The following is a 22,647-nucleotide window of genomic DNA, read 5'->3' on the forward strand; positions in this document are numbered from 1 at the left end:
AGAAATCACAAGAAGTAGAAGGATGTTTATATATTTATTTTTTTTTTGTTTGCTCAAAATAAAAAAGAAGGATGTTTATTTTTTATTTTTTTATTTTTGATAGTTTAAACTTTTCTGGGAGAAACGAGTGAAAGGAAAAGCTGAAGAAGAAAGAAGAATTTGAAGGCGAGCACCAAACAGTAGTTTGATTTGTTTAATCTGAGTGGGCCGCTTCGAAGCAAAATTTGCAGAATCGATGAGATTAGGGGAAAGACCTGATGAGATTAGGTATCACGTGAAAAGTCAAGTTCTCTCCACTCTCGAGGTCTTCTTTTAATTCATAAAATATTTTATCTCACAAATGTTAAAATACCATTAACAACATCAATCATCAACCTTTATTAATTAAAAATATTATTTAAAAAATGTTTATTGCACGATAGGCCTTTTATGTTTTACTAGGAGTGGAAGTAGGTGAGCCCCTATCATTACCAACCACCTGAGGTATTTCACAATCTAAATTATTTATTAAATATGTTTAAGTTGAATTTAAATATTTAATTATACTCAATTATACTTATTTAATTAAATAGATGATACCTATTTTCATAATATCTAACTTACAAGTTTAACAAGCCAACTTATTTACATACAAGTTAAAATGAGAAACATAAAACAAGAATGATATCGACATTACTTAAGGGAAAGTTAAAAGATTTATGTTTTTATCTGAAAAAGATCTACTATTATTTAAAACTCTGAATATTTTGAGGATGCATTAATGATTGAAATTGAAATTCATCAAATACAAAATTTGAAGACAAATAAAAATGAAGATACAAGAATGAAGCTCAATTATATTCAAGATGCATACTTACCACTTTTTTATGAAGATTTCAACCGTTTAAAACGACAATGCTTGAGGAAGAAAAGCAGCTTAACGTAAAGGAAAATCTGGCATGTGAGAATACAATTTTTTTTTTTTGGGAGCTGAAATAAGAATACAAATTAAATATGAAGACATGAGCACACAGGCAACAAAATATTTACAGTTAAAATAATATTTCTATTTTCAGCTCATGAAAACAGATCCTAATTTCAAAATTTACGGTGGAAGAAGACAAGCTCTTCGGATAGTGCTTTGGATAAGATAAAATGTTCAATTATTTTTAAATAACCTTTATTTAATTTAGAAACTCGTAAGTTTTATAATATAGGGTTAGACTTCTATACTTGTCATTATATATTTAATATATTTTTATTCAATCAAATAAAAATAAATAAATTTTAATAAATTAAAAATATTAATAACAAGAATTTATTATAAAATAAAAAATCTATAATTTTTTTAATTTAATTAGAAATAAGAACAGTAAATATATGAGACTAAATATAAAAGTTTTTTCTTATAAAATATATTATTGATTATTCAGATAAAATGTTCAATTATTTTTTTTAAAAATAAAATAATATGAGGGCATATTGGTCAATTTGTAATTACCTCCCATTCCTTTGTGAAGCAAACCAGAATTATTTAAAATACCCCTCATTTTCAACTAGTTAAACAAGAAGAGATTAAAATTAAATTCATTCCCACCGTTGTTCATTGTTGAACCAAACACTCCATGAAGTTTCACATTAAGATCGAATAATTAAAATAACTGGACAAGAAGATTCAGAATATTTGGCATAGACAAATAATAAATAAACAACAAAGAAACTTAAAAAAACTAACAAGCAAATGGAAGTTTAAAAAGTAAGAGACGAAGATAATGTATTAGGCTTACTTGATATATATGAACGTAAGGCGTCTTCAAAGCTTATACTTGACATATATGAACTTACGGCGTCTTCAAATATCAAACTTCTTCTTCTTCTTCTTCTTTAACAAGAGGAATGGAAAAACAAACTAGAAAACTAGGCAAGAACAATCCCGAAGAACTTTACAAGACTAAGGCGAGAGCGAGATGATCGGCAGATTTGTCACCTTTCCTGAAAGATCGAACTTCTTCAAAAGCAATATCAGCTCCCTCTCTCTTTCTCTATTTTCTTTGATTTTTTTAAAAGAGAATAAACTGATGATCAAAAGAAATATGAAAGAACCGTCGAGGTCACACAAGAAATCACAACAAGCAGGATTTTTCTTTTTGAAGAAAATAAACTGACGATCTAAAGAAATTTGAAAGCGGCACAAGAAAATAATCACAACTACTAAAAGGATTTTTTTTATGGTTTTTAAAGAAAAATAAGATGATGATCAAAAGAAATTTGAAAGAAATGCTACAGCAGCGCAGCATATAAATCACGACAAGCAAAAGGATTTTTTCTTCCCCCTAACAAAATGAACTGATGATCAAAAGAAAATTTGAAAGAAAGGTTGCGTTGGCACAACAACTAAATCACAAGAAGCAGAAGTAATTTTTTTTTTGGGGGAAGAAAATAATTAAACCTATGATGATAAGAAATTCGAAAGAGGAAAGATAAACGGCGGCACGAGAAATCACAAGAAGCAAAAGGATTTTTTTTTTATTTTTATATTATAAACTTTTCTTGAAGAAACAACTCAAGGAGCAAGCTGAAAAGAATTTGAAGACAAGCAGCAATGAGCAGTTTGATCTGTGTGGGTGTGAGATTATGGGAAAGATAATTAAGGGAGCTGGCAATAGTTGGTTATGTGTAACTTGGTATATTGCGGGTGGGAACTGCAAAGTCAACCTCTCTCCACTCTTGAGGTCTTCCTTTAACTGTCAGATGGCATTACCGTTTTAAAAAGGGGGAGTAGCGTTGAGTGGCCGATAATTTATAACATGAAGAGTCTATAGTGTTTAAACGTTACTTCTTTCATTTAAAAATATAAAATATTTTTTAAAAAATTAAATATTAAAAAATATAAAATATTTTTAATCTTTTAAAATATAATCATTATTTTTTTTTAAAAATACTCTTATTAATAATAACTTTATAATTATTGTATGGTGTTTAATAAGGATAAATATAAAAAGATAAGGTTAGTTTGAAAGTAAATAATAACTTTATTAGGGCATGAGATTTGATTAAAAATGTCTCACATTTTTTGACGGAGGGAGTATTAAGTTTTATGAGTTAGTTAATTTCCTAAATAACCTTGATTTCTTTTTTCTTTTAATAAGACTATTGCCGAGTGGAAGAGAAAACGGCGGGTAAGAGAAAGAAAGACACATAATATTGGAATAGCTTACTTTTGTTCTTAAAAATTTCTCCATGAAAATAGCCTGTGTTTTCAAGTATTCCCTCTCTCTTCTAGTATATGACTTATATTCTATTTCAAAAAGCTACTTAGACTAGTTTCTCCAAATTAACAACTTGTTTTTAAAAAAATTATCTTCTAGTATTTGACTTATTCTATTTCGAAAAGCTATATATATACACTTATGCCCCGTTTGGTATGCTGGAAATGGAGACATGGAAATGAAAATGGAATTGCAATTCACATTTTTTTTTTGTTTGGTATGCATGAAATGGATTTCCATGTGGAAATGAAATCCATCAAAATAGATGGAATTGAATTCCATGATAAGACCCATGGAAATGAGATGGGTTCCATGGAAGTAAATTTTTTTGGACAAAAATAACCTTAATTATGAAATTATTTGACAGATTTGCCCCTTCATCAATCATTGAAGTAATTCAAAATTTTTTTAGTAAATATGCATATATTAAATAAAAAATATATCATAATTAAAAAAAAATTATCAGGGGTATTTTGGTAAATTAATTATATAGATGCATATATTAAATAAAAAAGTATATCTTAATTTTAAAAAATAGATAGGGGTATTTTAGTAAATTGATTATATAAGTGCATATATTAAATAAAAATATATCATAATTAAAAATTTGAAAGGGGTATTTTAGTAAATTGATTATACAAATGCACATATTAAATAAAAAAGTATATCATAATTAAAAAAATTAGATAGGGGTATTTTAGTAAATTGATTATATAAATGCATATATTAATTAAAAAATATATCATAATTTAAAAAATAGATAGGGGTATTTTAGTAAATTGATTATATAAGTGCATATATTAAATAAAAATATATCATAATTAAAAAAATTGACATGGGTATTTTAGTAAATTGATTATATAGATGCACATATTAAATAAAAAAGTACATCATAATTTAAAAAATAGATAAGAGTATTTTAGTAAATTAATTATATAAATGTATATATTAAATAAAAAGTATATTATAATTAAAAAAATTGACAGGGGTATTTTAGTATATTGATTATATAAATACATATATTAAATAAAAAGTATATCATAATTTCATGTACATATCAAACATACTTTTAAAACTCACTTCCACCTTTATTTCCATTTCCATTTCCATCAAAAATATTTTCAGGATACCAAATGAGGCATTAGATAGTGATGAATTGCACCAACTCATTAATGGAATAATATATAATAATATTAATATAGACCATCAATATAAAACAAAACACAAATAGAGAAGCCGATGTGGGGCAGAATAGCAAACAAAATATAAGAAAAATCAACTTATTTTTAAAATGAACCTTGCAGAGTTGGGAAGATGGGGTAGATGGAAGTGGAGTGGACGGGCGAAGAGGAGGCGATGGGCAAGAGAAACAAAGTCACGTAATGTTGAAAAAGTTACTTAGAAAATATCTCAGTGAAAACTGAAAGTTAACTTTTTGTACTTAACCCATAAAAAAGATTCCCTTTGTCCATTTTCCCATCTCATTTCTAGAGATAAAAGCAGGGCCTACTCAGATTGTATCGATTAGCTTATATCAATTGAGAAGAAAATAGAGACAATTAGGTTCAACTCATCTTTTTATGAATTGGTATTTTTCCAGTCAAACTTAAATTGTGTAGGTGGGTGGGTTAAATAGATTAACTCATCAATCCATTAAAATTTTTTTCCTGTTTTTTGAAAAATTTCAAAACAAAATTTATACTTAAATGATACATGTCAATAAATTTCATAATTTATGACCATCTCCCAAAACCAAAATAAATATGAGTTATACCTTGTCTCTAGATATTTACAAGTTAGAGCTCAAGCATACATAATTGAACACGCGTAAAGAAGGTGTTGACAGTAAATCTAAGTTGGGTTCTTTTTTATTTTTTATTTTCAATTTTGTTTTGTGTGACGGTTCTAGAAGTAGAAATTTTGAACCTTTCCTCTTTCTAAAGAAACTAATTAAGTGGGCCAATGCTAATCCACAAGGGATGTACTATTTGACTCACTCTAAATTATTTATAAATTGTTCCTTTTACATATGTCTCTTCAATTTTTTTTTTGAATGCAAGTTCACATAAAACTGTGCAAAACTAGGTTAAGTCAAGTCATATAAGAGAGTGACATTTTGGCAGAGGATTGTCAAAAATCAAGATGTTGTTATTGTTATTCAACGCTTAATGGACAAGCCAGTCCACACACTTGTTGGCTTCTTTAAATACATGGTTGAAGTTGATGATCCAATTCTTCATGATGAGATCTCTGAGTTTAGTTATAGTTTCATTGAAGGGATGGTTCGGGTTGTGGTGATGCTGGATAAGCAACAAAGCTTCAAGGGATTAGAGTAAACATTAATGTGGGTGAATTTGTACCCCCAACAAAGAGAAAGATCCTCAAAGATGGCCAAGAGCTCAGTGGTAATACTGGAAAGATAACTAAAGTGTTTGATAAAACCTTTTATCCAGTTGCCTTAGTAGTCTCAGATAAGGCCACCATAGATTGCGGCTCCATTGGTGTAGACAGAATCATCAACATCCAACCTTACCCAACTGGGTTTGGGAGGAATCCATCTAGCAAGAGATCTGTCATGATCTAAATGCACATTTCCTAGTTGAGCTTGCAGATAATGGTCATTGATGATGTTTTTGGTGCTGAAAAAGATGATGTCTTTGTCAAGAACGTGTTCTTCAAAATATATATAAGAGCAGTGGTCTTTTCAAATGTCCCAACATATGTGAGTAAAGAGGCTTTTCCAAAAGATTCTTTTGATATTCGGGCCTTCAGCATTGTTCTTTGCTATGTCTTTTGAATTTATTCTTATCGTTTAACTAACCCTTTGGGGGAAGGTTTAGTTAGAATTCTTAACCATATGGTATAATTGTAAGATTGTTTGAAGTACTAAGAGATTAAGAATGGGCCTGGATTTAGAGGAAAATACTCGAATAATTTAGGAATTGAAGGCATTTATAATCATATCTTAATGGCTTGTTTATTAACATCTCAATAGAATTAGTGAAAGCAAATTCAACTTTAGGTAAATACTACTGACTAGAAGTAATTAGGATATGTTTGAAATAGCTTTTATTATAATTGAACAAGAATAAAAAGATAAATAGGGAAGAACATTCTAATAGGTGAAACCTGACCCCGACAATTTTTGGTTGGATAATTTTCTATTGTCTTCGTTGCTTTCAATTTATTTAATTAATCTAGTTATTTATTGTAATTAAAAAATATATTTGCTTTTCTTAAAATAACAATACTTATCACTTTCCTTTAAATTCAGCTCCTAGAATATTAAAAAAAAAAATATCACTCCAATCTCGTACCCGCAAGGCTAGTCATCTGTCCCAAATGCGCATGTCGAGCCCATGGGAGAATTTTAGGTGCACGAGGAAGAAACAGAAGCAAGGAAGAAATGCAAGCAAGAGAACCCAAACCCCATAGCAAAACGCATAAATAATTGAACACGAGAGTAAAGAAGATGTTGACAGTAAATCTAAGTTGGGTTCTTTTTTATTTCTTATTTTCTAATTTAGTAGAAGATGTTGATAGTAAATCTAAGTTGGGTTCTTTTTTATTTCTTATTTTTCTAATTTTGTTTTGTGAGATAGTGCTAGAAGTAGAAACTTTGAACCTTTCATATTTCTCCGCATAGTTTTTTTTTTCGGAAAAAAGAGAGAAAAACATTGATTCATCATTACAGATATATCTCTTAACAAAATATCTCATAAAACGATAAAAAGAAACAATTGGACAGCTCTGTCACAGATGACTTGAGCTCTCTTGGAGTTGGATTCCTCCATTCAGGAAATTCCTCCACTGTCCCTCGGCCACAATAGATTTGGATCGTTTAAATTTAATTTAAACCATCTAAATTTAAAATATTTATTTAAAAAATTATAAAATAAAATGTAGCAAAAGGTCATTTTATTTTATAAAATTAATAAATATTTCTGCACTATTATTGACTTAAGGATATCAAAAGTTTTTGAGAAATTTTTTTTTAAAATATTTTTGCACCTTATATTTGACTTTTTTTTCCTAAACAATTAACGCTAATAGATGTTTGTTAAATTTAATGGTTTGGGGAAGGATGCCCATATTAAAAAAAGTTCATGGGTACTCCTAAATATTTTAAAAAAGGTCATAAGGATACTAATGTTTTAAATATTTTAAAATATTTAGAAGCAAATATCTTTATTGACTTAAGGATACTGGATGTTCTTGGCAAAAAAGTTCATGAATATTTTTGTCTTTTAACTCTTCTTAAAAAATTCAAACATTCTTATACATATCAAAATCAATTATGAACTTAAAATTACAATTTATAAAATATATGGCTTTAGGATAAATTTTTGTGAAAGTATAATTAAAAAGTTGAACTAAAAAGTAAATAAAAGTAGCTTATGAAATAGCTATAATTTTGGGTTTATTTGCAACTGGTTTTACCATGTAATAGGGGTGTTTAGATATTTTTATAAAAATAATGATTTTGAATTTATAATTGATTTTAGCATGTAATAGAAGTGTTTTTGGATGTATTTTCATAAAATCATAATTTTAATTAATTTTAAATTATAGTTAGAGTCTTAAAAAATGATTATGCCACTTAACATAATCAATTGTATTTAAAATTAATCATAGCCACTTTTACCTAACGGATATCCAAACACCTTGTGTAATTACACTGGTCTTGTAGGACTGGTGACGCCATATTACCTAGAAATAAAGTAACACCATATTGTTTTACCAAAAAAAAAAAAAAAAGTAACACCATATTGCGAAGAATTATTTCACTCTTATAAGTTATGATCTTATCAAAATGGTTTCATCATATTGTCTCAATCAATTATGTAGCGAACTTGATACAATACTATGAATTGCAAATGAACGATTAGAATAAACTCTTAGTATGTGTTTGGTTTTTAATTTGTCAATTTAATAAAAATCAGTTGTTATAATAAAATTTGTATTTGGATATATTTTTTTCAAAAGTTTGTTTGGTAAACTGAAAATTATTTAAATTATATATAATGAAATGTGCTTTTGAATATACAATTACTAAAAAAGACCTTGATTTTTGATAATTTTTAATTTTTGTTATACAACTATTATATATTAGAAATATTTAAAAAATGATAAAAATTTTAAATAACATAAAATTTGATATGTAAGAATTAAAAAATATAAAGTTTAATTTTTGATTACCAAGGTTATTTTTTTACTTATATACAAGACCAAAATATCATCTCAACCAATTTGACCTACTAGTCTATCAAGTAAGGATTATTTTGTAATCAATTTTGATTTTTCTTTTTTACAAAACCGAAGCATCTGAATATATAGAGATCATGAAATATCAGTGGAAAAGTTGAATGGGCTTTTCAAAACCTCCAATCCAACACTTAGTGCATGTTTGGATTACACTCTAATCTCAGTTAGACTAGGTGACACTGAGGTTAGGATGCAAAATGCTAAAAAAAATTTGTTTAGATTAGCATAACTTTTCAACCTCAGTTAGCTTATAAATGCACGTTATCTAAAAAGCCAACTGATCTGGCTTTTCCTTCTCAACATTCACGTTTTCCCGTTGGAAGCATTAAATGCATTTTAAATTTTATTGCTTTCTTTCTCTTGTCTTCTATCTACTCCAGTTGCGGCTTGCTTCCTGTGCATGCTGCTTTTACTTGTGACCTCCCAATCTTCTTCAAAACACACTTCCAAATCTGCTTCCTTCGGCTAGTCGTCTGCTTCCTTCGGCCGATCTCCAGCTCTCTTCTGTTAGTCATTTTTTCTGTCGATCTCCAGCTTTCCACTGTGTCCTTGCTCCGATTTCCAGCTTTCTTCTGTTATTCATTTTTTTTGTCAATCTCCCGCTTTCCACATGTCCCTACTCCGAAATGCTTCTTCTCCTTGTTGCCTCTCGATTTCCACCATGTCTACCAGATCTGCACTTCTTATCACTGGATCTACTCCCCATTGCTTGTCCTTGCCAAGTAAGGTCATTCTTTTCGTCTCCTTCCTTGCCTTATTTCCTGTTATGCTCTGCTGTTCCTTCTTTGAAGACTTTTCTTCCTTGACCCGTCGTGCTCTGCTGCTCTAGAAAGTGATATGTACTTGTTATTCTCTCATGTCCATCCCATGTTTGTTTATTTTAGAGTAAAGGAAGATATAATGCGTGTACATTTGTTTCCTATCCTGCTTGTTATTCTTTTTACTTTCCATCCCCTATTCATTTCTAGAACTCGAGTTGCTGATGTTCATTTTCTTTTTCAATCCTGTGTGATGAGAAATGTGTGTGTGTAACATGAGTACAGATGCCTATAAGATGCGTTTTTAGAACTTGGTTATTTATAATACTGTTAGACCAATCATCTGTGTATCACTGTAGATTCTTTTCTGCATTTGATTTGATTATGTCTTCCTCGAATAGTTTGTGAAGCCATAGATTGCTTTGCTTGTAATGTCTCATTTGAAATTATTGTTGAAGCATTTCTAAGGCTTTCATACTCTAACTTGAAGGATATTTATGTTGTTTGCTATTTTCATATTGACATGAAAATGAGTAGCGGTCATTCAATATTCTGAGCTTTTTGGTATGTTATGATTGGCTTATCCTGTTATTGGAAAAAATAGGTGGTGGGTGTCTACTGATTCTAAATTGCATGCATGAACATTAACGGCATACAATTGCCTCTAAATGAGTAAATGTGTTTGCTATCTGTAATGTTGATTACTTGATTTATTAGACCTATATTTATTAACCTGAATAGTGAATGGAGTGGATGCAGGTAACCTTGACAAGGGGCTATGCCTGTTAAAATTTCCATTTAATCATGCATCTGATGGTCTTAATTTTTTTTTCTTTTTAGGAGTAAGGTTATGACCAGGTCACACAAGACTACAGAGTAAAGTATTTTTTTTTTCAATTAATCTCAATCAATCTTCTACAGCTCAGGAGAGAGGATTTGTAAATACAGCACGATTATTATCATTATCATGAGTAGCTATGATGATCTAATTAGCATATTTATTAGTTTCCTTTTGTACTAGCTTTCCTTTTGTAGATATTTACATACTATTTTACCTCAGGTTTAAAAATCATGGAAGATTTGAATGAATATATGTTAGGTTGGAATGAAGGTTGGGATGTAGACGTGGCTCATCAACTACTTCCCTTGTTACAGCAAGATATAACGGAGCAAGAAGAAATATGTCAATTAGTTAGTGAATATGTGATTCCATATGTGTGTCAAGAGCCAGGAGAACTAGCATGCAAACAGGACAAATGTGGGTCAATGAGATTTTGCAATGTCATCCTGATCGTTGTTATGAAATGTTTCGAATGAAAAAACATTTGTTTAGGTAACTGTGTGTGACACTGGTTGATCTTGGTCTAAAGAAGTCTAAAAAAATGGGAGTTGAAGAAATGGTTGGAATGTTTTTAAATACAGTTGGACATGGAGTTGGTAATAGGATGATACAGGAACGATTTCAGCATTCAGGGGAAACTGTCCATAGAAATTTTCATAAAGTATTAGCTGCCTGCCTTAACTTTTCCAAGGCAAACATAAAGCCACTTGATCCTTTGTTTCAACGATGTCATTCAAAAATTCAAAATGATCCACGATATTGGTCATTCTTTAAGGATGCTATAAGAGCAATTGATGGCACTCATGTGCCATGCGTGGTTAGTGTTGCTGATCAAATCAAATTTATTGGAAGAAAGGGATATGCAACACAGAATGTTATGGCTATATGTGATTGGGACATGTGTTTTACTTTTGTCATTGCAGGATGGGAAAGTACGGCTCATGATGCTCAAGTATTTGATAATGCCATATCAACTCCTTCAATGCATTTTCTGCATCCACCTCCAAGTATATTTTATTAAAGTCACTATAATTATTATTGCATTGGTTTAATGTTGGTCAAATTTACATCACTTCCTTTCATTTAATAGGTAAATATTATTTGGTTAATTCTGGTTATCCAACACTAAATGGGTATCTTGGTCCATATCGTTGCGAACGTTATCACCTTGCAGACTTTAGGCGAGTTGTAGGATTTGCAAACAATAATGATGTCTTCAATTATTATTATTCAAGTCTGAGATGCACTATAGAAAGAACTTTTGGAGTGTGGAAGAATAGGTTTGCAATTATACGAAAAAATGCCCAAATTTAAATATAAAACACAAGTTTAAATTGTTTGTGCAACAATGGCAATATGTAATTTTATTAGGAGAAATTCAATTACTGATGAGTAGTTCATACAAGCTGAAGATGAAAGTGTAGAAGTCTAGGAGGAAGATACCGATATTGGTGAAGCATCATCAAATCTACCCGGATCATCAAGACAGATGCAGCGTGTTCGTGATACAATTAGCGATCAACTTGTAAATCATATCAATTAAATATTAATTTATTTTAGGTTTTCATGGTTGAATATTTAAGATATTTTACTTATTAGTTTTGATTTTAAGTTTAATATTTTTTACTTATTAGTTAGTCAAAAAAATATAAACATACTTATTTAAGATTTAATATTTAAGATAAAAATTTATGATTATTTTTGCCACTAAATATCTCAACTGGCTTTTGAATTAAACTATCCAAGCGAATTTCAGTTTATTTGACTGACTTTTGAAAAAAAATGATATCCAAACATAAATCACATTACATCAACTGACTTTTCTTCTAACCTTAATTTGCTAACCTCAGTTAAATCTTAATCTCAATTGTAAATTTTTTAATCCAAACACACCCTTAGCCTTTCTTGTTGAATCCAAATGTGGTGAGGGGGTGCATGAGAGGCAAGGGATTAATTATCTTGGTTAAACTTAAAGACCTATGTCTAGTTATCTTGAGGAAACTTAAGTGACCTTAATTTCCACCAAAATAATCATAGTTACAATTGAGTTATGCAGCTAACAACTTTGTTTAATAAAATACTACCTCATAATCCAATTATAAGACCCCTACCCATTGATGATCTTGAATATTAGAGCCTTTACAAAATTTAATGAAACATTCATGACATTTTCAAAAATGCCCTTATACTTCGTACTCTATAAGCTTAAATAATGGCTTTAATTTGATTAAGGGTAGTTTTGAAAAGTTGTAAACATCTTTGACATTGAACTGACTTTAACTAAATTTCTTAATATTAGAAAAATAGTTAACATGGCCTACATTAAAAAAGACTGGAGAAATTATTTTACTTAAAATTGATATGAAATAAAGGCTAAAATATACTTTTAGACTTTTAACTTTATAAAAAATTTCAAGTTAGTCCTTTAATTTTGTAAATTATATTTTTAGTCCTTTAACCCTAACATTATTAGTTTTAAGTAATTATTTTGAATCAATCATTATTATTTTTTAAAAAAATAAATTTAATATATCAACATTTAAGAATATTTTGTCAATATTTAAAACTTCAATGTAAAAATTTGGTGGGACAAAGCTAACAAAATTAGGGTTAAAGAACCAAAAAAACACTATAAAATTAAGGGCTTAAAATGAAACGTTGTGTAAAGTATATTTTAGTCTAAAATAAATTAGCATTATATCTTATACCTATTTTTTAATGAAGGTTAAATTTAGGAAAAATATCATTCAAATAAAATTGCCTGAGGTGATGCGAAAGAAATGCTTCCCAAGCTCAACATTCTACATTTAGTGAAGCTTCCAAGTCTGATCATTATCCACCGAGGGATTAAATTGCAGTGTGAGCTGTGTCACGTACATGACTGTCCAAAGCTAAAACAAGAATACAAATGCCCAGGTGCACCATTATATTCAAATTTTTTTAATGCAAAAGATGTAGGGGGAAACCATTTTACGTAACTTATGAAGCAATACATTGACTCATTGCTATAACTTATGTCATGTGACCTCTTTTCTAAGTTGACTTTTTGATTTTGAAATTGCAATTAGAAGAAGATTGTCGTGACGATGATAGTGAAGATGGATGGGAGAGAAGAAAACAGTGAAGTTCATGAGTCAGCTGTTGGAAATCCATCTGTAGGTTCCTTATTGTCATCTACCATGGCTTCAAGTTCGGTTGAAGTTGTTGCCATCCACCAAGACAAAGAAGTACCATCACATACCGAATTAACTTATTCAAACCAAGGTAAAGTCAATCACTGCAGTTAAACTTAGAAACCAAAATACATCAATGGGAGAATCGCACTAAAGGCCCTCAAAACACATAAAATTACAATTTTTGTTGGGAGCTAAAATACAAACATTTTCATGTTATATATGGATTTTTTGTTATTCACAAACTTAAAAAAACATTTATAAATGTTTAACTTAATCACACAAACCATATAAAATAGATAGACATTATGTTATTAATAAATAAATCTTTTTATGTTATATAAGAATTTTTTGTTGTTCATGAACTTAAAAAACGTATACAAATATTTGTAATAATAATTGTTCTTGTACCGCTTTATATTCAATCCACATAGTGAGTAATTGTATTTTTTCTGTGCTAATCCTCTAGTTTCTATGACTCACGCTCAAATCACTCCCACTCTGACGCTAATTTTTGTGACTACTATTACTGTAGATTACTATAATGGTTAGAATGGAGAAAGAAAATAATATTTAAATCATAATAAACTTCAACGGAGTATAATTATATTTTTTATCATTATATGTCATCTAATTAAAATCTTCACAGATATTTACGTGTCATTACATAATTTTTTTTGTTAAAAAAGAATATTAAGGGAAAATGATAGTATATAAAAGTTCAAGATGTTTTCGTAAATTTTCACTTATTGATCTTAAGGGGGAAAATTATTATGTGGATTTTCTTTTAATAATTACTTCTTATTTTTTTAATAATTTGGGATAGGTTTCAGCACTAGTTATCACATGTATATACTCATCACAACGGTGAGATAGGAGTAATCTAAAATTGACTTTAACTATCAAGATTTAAAATTAATTTATTAAAAATATAAAAATTAAATTAAATTTACATCTAGATCATCTATTTTTAATTTGTATGGCTTGGTACTCAACAGCATAAAATGATCGTGTATTAATTTACCAAATAGACAACTGGCAACTATTGAAGTTTTTAGTATTAAACATCATTTTTTTCCCAAAACTTTCTTTCAAAGAGCGATGCCCACTCTATACTCTAAACCATTTTTTCATCAGCAAAATACCCAGCACAACATATTTTGTTTCAGGCAATAATTTTCTTTCCAACATTTTTGAAAGCATCGCCTAATGTGGACGTAAGCAACAGTTTTCGAATGCTACTAGTAACCCCTTATTTTAAGCAACAAATATTTAGCAACTATCCCCTAAAATAAAATGGATAACAGTTTTCAATTGTTAAAATAAGATTTTTGACCAGGAAACAAAAATATAAACGTTGCCAGTAAGTCTTCTTTTTTCGCAACATTTAAGAATTATTTCTAGTTGTTATTCTACAAATAAAAATTTATTTTTCGTTTTTTGATAATTTTTTATATGCTTTTATCTATTTATTTTCATAATTTCAAATTTATTATTTGGATAAATTCAAAAACTAATTTAACATTTATCCATATATATTTGCGTTACAATATCTAAAAGTCACGCTAGAAGAAGTGATTAGAGACACCCTCCCTTTCAAGATGTTCAAGGTTCAAATCTTGAAGGAAGGGAGGAAATATTAGATAAAAAAATGGGCCTGTAGTGCCTGTTGAGGGAAGTGGAACAAAGAAGACCTTGGAGGTAGACAAAAATGAAATGAACAATTTTGAACTTTCTTAGAAGAGGTAGAGAAAGATTAAAAAGAATATTTTTAGAAATTATTGATCAAGACTTTTTAGTTAACACAAATTTTAAAAATTTAATAAGTGATAGAACACAATAACATTGTGCAATTCATATAGCCAACCCCACATAGTGAAATAAAAGTTTGTTGTTGTTATTGTTGTTGTAAATATTTCACAACAATTCTTAAATATACCTATTTTTGTTATAAGAAACATTTTATTTGCTTAACCAGCACCTGATGAGCGCTCACCAAGGTACTTGGATTTAAACCTAAATTTAGAAGTTTTATTTTTTTATTTTAATTAAAATAAATATTATAAATATTTTAATAAATAAAAATTTTAATAAATCCTTCTTACCACCAATCTAGACAATACATATATAATGATCCTAAATTTTAAATTAAAAAAAGTCTCCCAATTAATATTTTTTAAATTAGTTTTATGGCAAATGGAGAGTGATGGCTTTGTGAAACTTATACTAATAGCTCATCTAAACTTTCAGAGTTCAAATTCTTCTAAGCATTAGATTAATTTTATTTTGTTTTAAATTATGAAAAAACTACCACAGCACTCATCTTTTTATGTTATAAGAGAAAGATGTTGTGGACTTTTTTGTAACTTTCCCAATTTTCTAATGTTTAGATTTTTTTCTTCTCTTCCCTGCCATTCGATTCGAACATCAGAGAGGGGGAAAAAACGAGAGAGATCGCGTTCATCTTCATAGCTCTTCTCTTCCCGTTGCGTTTCCTTCGACCTCACCGTCAGCTGTGCCTCTCCTCGCCTTCGCGTTCCGCCGCTGGGGAGTGTTGCCGTCACTGGATTCTTCCTTGTCCGCCACCGCTGTTTCTTTTCTGGTTTTTCTTTGCTTCATTGTCAGTGTGTCTTGTGAAATTGGTAAAGAAAGATTTGAGAAAACTCTAATAGCTTGTATTGGTACTTTGAAATATATAGTTGTTAAATTTGAACTGAGATGGTGTTTTGTGTAATGGTTGGATGTTATTTTATTTTGCAATGTGTTCTGGACAAAGCTCAAGAGTGTTTAAAAAGAATTGTTGATAGAAGGTTAATAAAATGTTTACTTATGGATGGATCAATGTGGGTACCTACAAAGTAATTGTTAAAATGCCTAAATGAGCATTGTGGTTGGTTTAGATTGTTAATTTCTACGTTGAAGTATAGCGATGTATATATATGTTTAATTGGTAATGTTTGGGATTGAATTTGAATGCGCTTACCAAGTGCTTGGAAATTTATTGTTAAGTGAAATTGTAGGTTATAATAAATGCTTATTGAGTAAATAAAATCTTGTTAAAATACTTACTTATTTTCATTAAGGAAAGAACAATTATTTGTTAGGAAATTTAGGGTATCATTAGAATCATTTGAAATTAATTAGGTGTGTGGGTAGTATCTCAAATAATTCTCATAATATTTATAATTTTTTTATTTTAATTTTTAATATTATCTCTTTATAAGCTGTATAAAATTCTTGTTAATTCTATTGTTTATAACGATTATCTTATTATTTACAATGTCTCAATTTTACCAAAGATTTTATGTTTGATATGTAAATTTTTTATTACAATTCATGCACGGAAGAGATGAAAATGAGTACGGAAAATGGAGGATGATAGTTGAACAATATGCTTAAAAAAATGAGATTTTCTTTAAAATTGTTTTTTAACTACATGCATGCTTGATTTTTATTAAGGGGTATTAAGTCCAAAACATTGATTGTTAACGACAATTCTGTTAGCTCTAAACACAACATGATACATCTAACTAACAAGATATTTAAGAGGTGCTAACTCCATGCAAGAGCCAACACATGTTTATTATTCCATTTTTACATGTTTTTATTACCTACTATTTTTACATGTTTTTATCCATAATTCTAATTTGTATGCCACTCACGAAAAAGTTTTTTTTGATATCAAATATTATAGTTGACCTTGCACCTCATACTAATCATTAAGGGATACTATTCCTTTTTGAGACAGTAGAAGCATGTTTTGGTTATTTTTTTATGTAAATATATATTCTATTATGTAATTGTAATTTAGTACTCTACATATATCATAGTTAGGTTGTAGTCCTATTTTATTATCATGAAATCTACAAGTGTTGAGCTAAGCCCCTTCGCTGGATTGGCTGACAAGTTTTGATATTGTAGAAATTTCAAGAGGGCCAAATATTGGAGAGATTCTACCAAAATTTCTACAAAATGTTTAAGAGCCCATTTGGATTTCAGTTGGGTATAATTGATTATAAAAATAATTAATTTTAATCATAATTAGTTATATTATCAACACAATCTATTTGGATACTAAAATTAATTTTAACTATGCAAAATCACCATAAAGAGCATTGCTTTTCAAAATTAAATTATTGATAAAAGTATATTTAATATTATTAATTTTGTTATTTAATAGTAAAATATATTTAATAGTAAAATTGAATCTATAAGAAACCTTTTAAAGTATATTTCAAAACGTAATTCTAGCTCAATAATAAATTAATTTTCCAAAACGTAATTCTAGCTCAATAATAAATTAATTTTTTTTTCTGTTTGGGATTTTTTTTAAATCGATTATTTAGGCCCTATATTCGAGATTATAATGTCTTCTCAAACAGTAAAACTTTACAAACTTTATAATTTTTTTTTAAATTAAACAGTTCAAAGTACATATGCATAATCAATTTATAAAAATTCTAAATTTTTTTAAATTTATTAAATTTATATTATCCATAAGGTATATTTATTAAAAGTTTTATAATATTGTTTAAAAAATAATTTAAATCTAAACATATAAAGCACCTTGATGAGCACTTCAGGTGCTTTGCACCAAAACTAGTTCCTGATTTGATACCATGATTGAGTTTATGATAAAATTGAATGGTGGCAAGGAAATCAATACCCTGACCGCTAGACTAATTGTTGCGTCAGGGTGCTAGGGGAAAAAGTAAAGCGAGGATTGAAGCCCTCTACATCAAATTAATGATTATTAGATCTCTAATAATTTTTCTTTTACAAGAAAGAAATTTTGTTTCCACTCAAAGGAGTATCAAAGTATGGGGCGGCAAGAGGATTCGTCACTGGTTACACATAAGATCTAATAACTAAAATACATGAACAAGATTCAAAATAGACAAAAGTAAATAAACAACAACGAAACTGAAAAAGTAACAAGCAAATAGAAGTATAAAATGTAAGAGACGAAGATAATGTATGCCAACCTGATATGGACGGCGTCTTCAAAGATCAAACTTCTTCGGTGGCAAGAGGAATGAAAAAATAAGCTAGAAAACCAGACAAGAACAATGAGGCAAAACCATGTATGCCAACATGAACACCACCATCAGATTCATTATAGCTTCTGTGAAAGATCAAACTTATTCAAAGCAACAAAATAAACCGATGATCGAAAGAAATGTGAAAGAAGAAAGAAGATATTTAAAGAAAGAAATTGTGTGATTTGATCTCAGGCGGAAGCTTTGAAGCAAAATTCACAGAATTCGATGAGATTATGGTAAAGGCAAGAGGACAGTCTAAAGTTGCTGTGATATAGTGTGGGAAATCAAGCGTCCAGGTCTTCTTTATGCTTTGGGTAAAGAAAAAGAAAAGGGTTTTATTTTTAGGGAAAATTTCATCAAAGGCCCACAAAATGGACTTAATTCAAAAAAAAAAAGAACTATAAGATTATGAAATTACTCTACATGATCAGGGGACTGCAATAAATATAAAAATACCCCATACTCTTTTTTTTTTTTAAACATCCAACTTTGAGGTATAAGTTGGATTTTAACATGCCATCATGCTTAGCAGTTCAGATTTTAACGAAGTTATAGTTCAGAACTAGATTCGGGAATGTTTTAGTATTTAAAAGAAAAAATAAATATGAATATGAAAATTAAAAAAACTATTTTAGTGTACTTATAAATTAGGGTAAAATAAATCACCATCTCTTCCTTAACATAGATACCTCACTACTATTTTAAAAATCTACGCAAACCTTTCTTAAATTAATAGCACAAAATCCATTTTACTTTTTTAAGTTTTCATCTTCATTAAATCAATTATTAGTGGCCAGTTAGGTCACATATGTTAGACTATAATACCCTTCTTTAAATATAATTGTCATTTAAAATTATTCAAGGTACCCTCAAAACATTTTAAGGATATATTCTTTTAAACTTCTATTCATGTTCCAAATTTCAAATTTAAAGAAAATGAGGTGACTTTTATTTAAAAATTGAAAATGATATCAAGATAAATATAAAGCATTGAGCACTTTTTGAAGACACATTTAAGATAGATAAAAAAAAAATAAGTATAGGAAAGAGGTAGAGATAAATAATAGAAAGTGTGAAGATTGAAAATATGTAGTGAGCTATAGGCAACAAATCAAGAAAAAGAAAAAGGAAAAAAAGAGAAAGAATGTAGTGAGTTATATATGCTCTGTGTGCATGCTTGTTTCTTCAAGTCTCACATAAAAAATATATATTTTTAAGGAAAATAATTTAAATATGCTGTATGCGCATGCTTCTTTCCTCAAGTCTCACATAAAAATATATATTTTTAAGGAAAATAATTTAAATACTTGATAACATGATACTTACTTTATGAATATATGATTAACATTCTTCATAAATGATGCATTTTATTTAAAAATTGAGACAGATAAAAAAAAAACACAAAGCAATAAGCATTTTTTGAAGGCATATTTAAACGGAACAAAAACTCAAGTTTAAACAAAAAAATTATACAAAGATAACAAGAATTGCAAAGATTAAAATATGTGCTTATATTTTTAAAAAATATCTTTAAAATGAAGTAAAAATCAACAAAAAAACTGGATGAAAAAAACTTAAAGAATGTGAAAGATGAAGCACTTTTCAAAGAAATCAAGCAAAATTTAAAGTATTAAACACTGTCTAAAGCCACATTTAAGCAACAAAATCAAGTTTAAACAAAATATATAGATAAATAATAGGAAGTGTAAAAACTAAAAAATACACTTACTTTAAAAAAAATAGATTGAAATGTAAAAAAAAACATCAACAAAAAGAACATAAAAAACGAGAAAGAATGCATTGAATTTAAGGAAAATACTTTGAATTATTGATAATATGACACATTTTAAAAGAGTATATCAGTTTAACATTCTTTACAAATGATGAATTTTATTTAAGATTTGAGAAAGATATCAATAAAAATGTAAAGCAATAAGCATTTCTTGAAGACAAATTTAAGCTAAATAAAAAATCAAGTTTAAAAAAAAATAAACAAAGATAAAAGGAAGTGCAAAGATTAATAGATGTGCTTGCATTTTTAAAAAATAACTTTAAAATGAAGGAAAAAATGAACAAAAAAAAACAGATGAAAAAATATAACGAATGTAAAAGATGACTTTAATTTAAAAATTGAGAAAGATATCAAGAAAAATTTAAAGCATTCAACACTTTTTGAAGAAAAATTTAAGCTAAAACAATCAAGTTCAAACAAAAAAAATATAGATAAATGATAGTTAAGTGTAAAGATTAAAAAATATGGTTATAATAAAAAAAATCAACAAAAACAACATTAAAAAATGGAAATAATGAAATGATTTTAAAGAAAATATTTCTAATGATTGATAAAATGATACATTTCAAAACTTGACATAGATATCAATAAAAACATAAACTAATAATAAGCATTTTTTAAGACATATTTAAGAAAAATAAAAAAAGTTTAAACAAAAAAAATTATATAAAGATAACAAGAACTAAACACATGCTTATATTTAAAAAAAATATCTTTAAAATGAAGTAAAAATTGACGAAAAACACAGGATGAAAACAAATTAAAGAAAGTAAAACATGATTTCAATTTAAAAATTTAGAGAGAAATCAAGAAAAATTTAAAGCACTACATATTTAAGCGAAAAAAAAAGTTTAAAAAAAATATATAAATAAGTAATAGGAAGTGTAAAAACTAAAAAAATACGCTTATATAAAAAAATAGCTTTAAAATATAAAAAGATCAACAAAAAGGAACAATTAAAAATGAAAAAGAATGCAGTGAGTTTAAAGAAAATACTTCAAATTCTTGATAGTATGATACATTTCATAAATGAAGAATTTTATTTAAGATTTGAGAAGGATATTAATAAAAATGTAAAGCAATAAGCAAATTTTGAAGACATATTTAAGCTAAAAAAATAAATTTTAAACAAAAAAATATACAAAGATAAAAGTAAATGCAAAGATTAGAAGATGTGCTTATATTTTTTAAAAAATAAATTTAAAACGAAAAAAAAATAAAAAAGAGGGATGAAAAAAAAATAAAAAGATTGTAAAAATATGACATTAATTTAAAAATTGAGAAATATATCAAGAAAAAATGTAAAGCATTAAGCACTTTTTGAGGACATATTTAAAAAAAATAAAAAATCCACTTTAAACAAAAATATAGATAAATAATTGGAAGTGTAAAGATTAAAAAATACCCATATATTAAGAAAAGCTTTAAAATATAAAAAATAATTAAAAATGAACGATTAAAATAGAGAAGGAATGCAAAGAGTTAAAAAAAAAATACTTCTATTGCTTGATAATATGATATATTTTGTAAGAATATATAAGATTTACATTCATCATTTTATTTAAAATTTGAGAAAAGATATCAATTAAAATCTAAGGCAATAAACATTTTTTAAGACATGTTTAAGCTAAACAAAAAATCAAGTATCAACAAAATACACACACACACACACACACACACACAATATCATAGGAAGTGCAAAGATTAGAAGAGGTGCTTATTTTAAAAAAAATCTAAAATGAAGTAAAAATAAAAAAAAGGATGAAAAAAATTAAAGAATGCAAAAGATGACTTTAATTTAAAAATCTAGAAAGAAATCAAGAAAAATTTTAAAATCAAGTTTTAACAAAATATATAGATAAATAATAGGAAGTGTAAAGATTAAAAGATATGCTTATAATAAAAAAAATTGTGTTAAAATGTGAAAAAAATCAACAAAATGAACCATCAAAAACAAAAAAGAATGCAATGAGTTTAAAGAAAATACTTCAAATTCTTAATAATATGATACATTTTATAAGAATATATGAGTTTAACATTCTTTATAAATGATGAATTTTCTTTAAATTTTGAGAAAGATGTCAATAAAAATGCAAAGCAATAACCAATTGTTGAAGACATATTTAAGCTAAATAAAAAATAAAGTTTAACCAAAAACATATGCAAAGATTACAAGATGTGTTTATATTCTTAAAAAATAACTTTTAAAAAAAGTAAAAATCAACAAAAAAGGGGTGAAAACAATTTAAAGAATGTAAAAGATGACATTCATTTAAAAATTGAAAAAGATATTAAAAAAAAAAAGTAAAGCATTGAGCACTTTTGGGAATTAACTGTTTTTTTTTGTTGTTTGGGAATTTTTTTTAAAAAAATCAAGATTATAATGTCTTCCCAATCATGCAGTAAGACTTTACAAACTTCATAAATCTATTTTTAAATCTAAACAATTCAAAATACATCTGGATAATTAATTTATAAAAATTAAATTTTAAATTAAACTATCTAAATTAAATCAATATTATCCAAAT

This window comes from Prosopis cineraria, unplaced genomic scaffold, assembly GCF_029017545.1.
Source record: "Prosopis cineraria cultivar Desert tree isolate PC_DT_omini unplaced genomic scaffold, ASM2901754v1 PC8, whole genome shotgun sequence".
Lineage (NCBI taxonomy): Eukaryota > Viridiplantae > Streptophyta > Magnoliopsida > Fabales > Fabaceae > Prosopis > Prosopis cineraria.